Raw genomic sequence first — 6,122 nt, forward strand, 5'->3', positions numbered from 1 at the left:
CCAGCGGTGGGAAGGTAAAGAAAAGCATATCATTCTAGGTTCTTCCCCAACTCATACTTCAAACCCCACTCTGGAAGAGATGTAATTAATCACCTCCCCTTAGGTCTGTCAGATACTCTGAACAGGTAATCTTGTAGCTGCATCTCCGAAGCTGTGAAACAGAGGCTTTAGCTGTATACATATTCAACTCTCACTCTCCAAGTCAACAGAGTAAGAAGTAAACACACAGTTGCTGAAAATAACTTAGCTCATGAGACCAGCTCCAAAATGCGATTGCAATTGACAACCCTTGAGGTCTATCAACAAGGGATAGACAAGAAATAAGCATACATGACTACTGCCACTGAACCAGCTGGGCTGTTTATAACCATGAGGGATTCTTCAGGGACTCCAGGTTAGGACTGCAGGTTTTTTCAGGAATAAGTGGGATCAGCTGTATGGGCTATTTAAGGTATTAGAAATGGTCTGGGCACAGTGATTCACGCCCGTAATCCCAGCATTTTGGGAGGCCGGCGTCGGGGTGGTGGGATGAAGCGGGGGTGGGGGGAGTGTGGATCACCTGAGGTCAGGAGTTCGCGACCAGCCTGACCAACATGGCAAAACCCCCATCTCTACTAAAAATACAAAAAAATTAGCTGGGTGTGGTAGTGCGCTCCTATAGTTCCAGCGACTTGGGAGGCTGAGGCGGGAGAATCGCTTAAACCTGGGAGTCGGACATTGCAGTGAGCCAAGATTGTACCACTACACTCCAGCCTGGGTGACACAGTGAGGTTCTGTCTCAAAAAATAAAAATAAAAATAAAATAAAATGTTGAATATGGAATGAGGCATGTATCTTTGAGTGCTCTTGCTCAGTAAAATTGCTAAATGGGGAGGAATTTTCTTTCTTTCTCCTGCAAAAGGCTCTTTCCTCGGACGGTTTCTAATACACTCCTCCATCCCTGTATTCTGTGCCCTTTAAATGAAACAGGTCCTACATGTCAGAAAGTAGTGCAGATTTTAATTCTTCTCACTGGCTTCCCTTGGTGCTAGGATGAAACACTTGATTATATATATACACATATGTTGCCTAGGCGGGAGTGTGGTGACTATTCACAGATGCTATCGTAGTGCACTGTGGCTTCAAGTGATCTGCCTGCCTCAGCATTTTGAGTAGCTGGGACTATAGGCGCACCACCATGCCTGGTTTTTGCTCCCGCTTTATTGAACTCTCTTTAGCTTGGTCTCTATAGGGAAGGGAGAGAATTTCTTTTTTTTTTTTCTTTTTTGAGAGACTCTCACTCTGTCACCAGGCTGGAGTGCAGTGGCATGATCTCGGATCACTGCAACCTCTACCTCCCGTGTTCAAAGATTCTCCTACCTCAGTCTCCTGAGTAGCTGGGACTACAGGCCTGTGCCACCACACCTAGCTAATCTTTATTTTTTTGTATTTTTAGTAGAGACGGGTTTCACCATGTTGGCCAGGCGGGTCTTGAACTCCTGGCCTCAAGCAATTCACCTGCCTCAGTTTTTTAAATAAAAAATGTTAATACCTTTATTGAGATAGAATTCACATACCATAAAATTCATGCACTTAAGTGTACAATGTAATGGTTTTAGTATATTCCCAAACTGTGTAGTCATCACCATGATCTAAATTTCCAACATTTTCATCACCCTAAATGAAATGCTACCTCCATTAGTAATCATTCCCATCCTCCCCTACCCTTCAATCCTTCTAGCCCTAGGCAAACGCTAATCTACTTTCTGTTTTTATAGATTTGCCTATTCTGGACATGTCACATGTAAATAAAATAATACAAAATATGACTTTTACATCTGGTTTCAGTCAATTATGGTAACATTTTTAAGGTTCGGCCACATTATAGGATCAGTATTCATTTCTTTCTTTTTTTTTTTTTGAGACAGAGTCTCACTGTCGCCCAGGCTAGAGTGCAGTGGCACGATGTCAGCTCACTGCAAGCTCCACCTCCAGGGTTCAGGCGATTCTCCTGCCTCAGCCTCCCGAGTAGCTGGGATTACAGGTGTGCACCATCTCACCCGGCTAATTTTTGCATTTTTAGTAGAGACAGGGTTTCACCATGTTGGCCAGGCTGGTCTCCAACTCCTGACCTCAGGTGATCTGCCTGCCTCGGACCCCTGAAGTGTGGGATTGCAGGCATGAGCACCCAGCCTGCAGCATTGATATTCATTTCTTTCTTTCTTTTTTTTTTAATTTCTTTTTTGGAGACAGAGTCTTGCTTTGTCACCCAGGCTGGAGTGCAGTGGCAGGACCTCTGCTTACTGCAACCTCTGCCTCCCAGGTTCAAGCAATTCTCCTGCCTCAGCCTCCCAAGTAGCTGGGACTACAGGCGCACGCCGCCAAATCCAGATAATTTTTTGTATTTTAATAGAGACAGGATTTCACCGTGTTGCCTAGGCTGGTTTCGAACTCTTGACCTCAGGTGATCCACCTGCCTTGGCCTCCCGAAGTGCTGGGATTACAGGCATGAGCCACGGTGCCAAGCCTTTAAAAATTTTTTTTGTTAGAGATAGTCTTACTTTGTTGTCCAGGTTGGCCTCATACTCCTGGCTTCAAGCAATCCTCCTGCCTTGGCCCCCCAAAATGCTAGGATTATAGGAGTAAGCCACCATACCTGGCCTTTGTTCTTCTTCTTCTTTTTTTAATCCTTGTTTTACCTTTTTTTTTTTTTTAGATGGAGTTTCGCTCTTGTTGTCCAGACTAGAATGCAATAGTGTGATCCTGACTCACTGCAACCTCCGCCTCCCAGGTTCAAGCGATTCTTCTGCCTTAGGCTCCCAAGTAGGTGGGATTACAGGCATCCACCATCACACTAAGCTAACTTTTTGTTTAGTAGAGACAGAGTTTCACCAGGTTGGCCAGGCTAGTCTCGAACTCCTGACCTCAGGTGATCCGCCCACCTCGGCCTCCCAAAGTGCTGGGATTACAGGCGTGAGCCACCACGCCTGGCCGGCCTAATTTTTTTTGTTTGTTTCTTTTTAAAAGATTGTTTGAGCTAGTGTGGGTCCTTTATGTTTTCATATGATTTTTAGAATCAACTTGTCAATTTCTGCAAAAAAAGCCAATTAGATTTTTGCTAGGAATTGCATTGAATTTGTAGATCAATTTGAGGAGTACTGCCATATTAATATTATGTCTTTCAATCCATGAACACGGTGTTTTTCCATTTATTTAGATCTTCTTTAATTTATTTAACAATGTTTTGTTCTGTTCAGTGGGCAAGTTTTTTTTTTTTTTTTTTGAGAGTCTCGCTCTTGTTGTCCAGGCTGGAGTGCAATGGTGTGATCACAGCTCACTGCAATCTCCACCTCCAGGGTTCAAGTGATTTTCCCACCTCAGCTCCTGAGAAGCTGGGATTACAGGCACACGTCACCACACCCAGCTAATTTTTTTTTTTTTAGTAGAGACGAGGTTTTGCCACATTGGCCAGGCTGGTCTTGAACTCCTGACCTCAGGTGATTCACTCGCCTCGGCCTCCCAAAGTGCTGGGATTACAGGCAGGAGCCATCGTGCCCAGCCTAGTATACAAGTTTTATATGTCTTTTGTTAAATGTATATCTACATATTTTCTTTTTTATGTTATACATGGACTTGTTTTCTTTTCTTTTTCTTTTTTTTTTTTTTTGAGATGGAGTCTTGCTCTGTCGCCAGGCTGGAGTGCAGTGGCGCGATCTTGGCTCTTGGGTTCAAGCAATTCTCCTGCCTCAACCTCCAGATTAGCTGAGAGTACAGGTGCGCACCACCATGCCCAGATAATCTTTGTATTTTTAGTGGAGACGGGGTTTCACCATGTTGGCAAGGATGGTCTCCATCTCTTGACCTCATGATCTTCCCACCTCAGCCTCCCAAAGTGCTGGGATTACAGGCATGAGCCACTGCACCCAGCCGGACTTGTTTTCTTAATTTCATTCTCAGAATTTTCATTGCTGGCATATAGAAATTTTCATTGCTTATATATAAAAACATAATTAATTTTCGTTATATTGGTCTTATAGCTTACAACTTTGCTGAACTTACTTATTAGTTCAAGTGGTCTTTTAGAGTATTCCTTAGGGTTTTTCACATATCAGATCACACAGCTTAAGGACGTGCATTGGTTGTGGCTGAGCGGGTTGCAGAAAACTGCTGCCTGCATGAAGAAAGTCTCCCCTGCCTTCCCTTTTCTGCTCATCACCAGCCCTGGAGCTCACCAGCATGTCTGTGGTACCTACCACCTAATCACTCACAGACCAGCTGACCACAGAGGGAGAGCCCAATCAGTTCAGGAACAAGTACATCCAGCAGACCAAGCCCCTCACCGTGGAGCACACCGTCAAATTGTATCCTATTATTAATTATACCTTTTTTTTTTTTTTGAGACAGAGTCTTGTTCTGTTGCCCAGGCTGAAATGCAGTGGCACAATTTCAGTTCACTGCAACCTCTGTCTCCCGGGTTCAAGCGATTGTCCCGCCTCAGCCTCCCAGCTAGCTGGAACTACAGGTGTGTGCCACCACACCTGGCTAATTTTCGTATTTTAGTAGAGATGGGGTTTCGCCATGTTGACCAGGCAGGTCTTGAACTCCTGACCTCAAGTGACCTCCCCACCTCAGCCTCCCAAAGTGCTGGGATTACAGGCGTGAGTCACTGTGCCTGGCCATCAATTATACTTTTGGTACAAAAGAGCCCCTCCATGAAAAAGACAGCTCTGTCTCAGCCAGATTTCAGCAAATAAGGGAAGAATTGGATAAAATTTGAATGAGGAGTAACATAGAAGGGGATTCTGATTGTTTACAAGCACTGGAGTGGCTACTGTATGTATTACTGCTACAGCTGGGAGCAACTTTCTTCAAGTTGGTGAAGGCCAGGTGGCAGGTGAAGGCCCTTCAAGTTGGTGAAGGCCAGGTGGCAGGTGAAGGCCCTTCAAGTTGGTGAAGGCCAGGCGGTAGGTGAAGGCCAGGTTGGTGAAGGCCCTGGTGGTAGGCCAGGCACTGTGGCTCACGTCTGTAATCCCAGCACTTTGGGAGGCCGGAGCAGGTGGACAGCTTGAGGTCAAGAGTTCGAGACCAGCCTGGCCAACATGGTGAAATCCCATCTCTAGTAAAAATATAAACTTATCCGGGTGTGGTGGCATGTTCCTGTAATCCCAGCTACTCAGGAGGCTGAGGCAGGAGAATCGCTTGAACCTGGGAGGCAGAGGTTGCAGTGGCAGAGACTGCACCACTGCACTCCCTGGGTGACAGAGCGAGACTTCGTCTCAAAAAAATATATACATATATGTGTGTGTGTGTGTATGTGTGTGTGTGTGTGTATATATATATTGCCTGATGGTGAACTTAACCCAGGAGAAGATGAAGTTGAAGGACTAAAATGCTTAATGACTGGGATACTGGGTCATCAAGATGGAGTTCTGAAAGATGCAAGACTGGGTCATTGATGACTGCATTGGTAACTGGTGGAGACCAAATTTTGAACCTCCTTAATATCCATATATTCCTGCATATATCACAAAGCCTAAGGAACATAAGAAGTTGTTTCTGGCTCAACTTCAAGAAAAAGCCTTGTTTGCAGTCTCTAAAAATTACAAGCTCATAGCTGCGCCATTGTTTGAATTGTGTAACAATGCACTAGGGTATGGACATGCCATTTGCAGTCTCCCTCAGCTGTTGAACAGTTTCAAGTTTATATACGACGGAATTCCTGTGCAGGGGAGAAGTAAAAGAAGCCATTTTCGTGAACACAGCTATACAGTGTAGAAGAATAAATGTGATAGAAAAGATGTTTGGGCTGGGCATGGTGACCCACACCTGTAATCCCAGCATTTTGGGAGTCTGGGGCAGGATAACTGCTTGAGCCCAGGAGTTCTAGACCAGCCTGGGCAACAAAGTGAGACTTTGTCTCTACACACACACACACACACATTAGCCAAGTGTGGTAGTATGCACCTGTGGTCCCAGTTATTCAGGAGGCTGAGGCAGGAGAATTGATTGAACCCAGGAGGTTAAGTTACAGTGAGCCATGTTCATGCCACTGCACTCTAGCCTGGGTGACAGAGAGAGATGGTGTCTCAAAATAAGTTTTTTTGTTTTATTTCTTTCCTGATCTGTAAATTGCCACCTATTTT

At 44.9% G+C, this 6,122-nt stretch overlaps 1 pseudogene; it reads left to right on the forward strand.

Moving 5' to 3' along the window:
• Window positions 1–369: 369 nt before the first annotated feature.
• Window positions 370–5,754, forward strand: LOC105541220 (annotated as a pseudogene).
• Window positions 5,755–6,122: the final 368 nt, after the last annotated feature.

This window comes from Mandrillus leucophaeus, unplaced genomic scaffold (genome assembly GCF_000951045.1).
Source record: "Mandrillus leucophaeus isolate KB7577 unplaced genomic scaffold, Mleu.le_1.0 Scaffold1052, whole genome shotgun sequence".
Lineage (NCBI taxonomy): Eukaryota > Metazoa > Chordata > Mammalia > Primates > Cercopithecidae > Mandrillus > Mandrillus leucophaeus.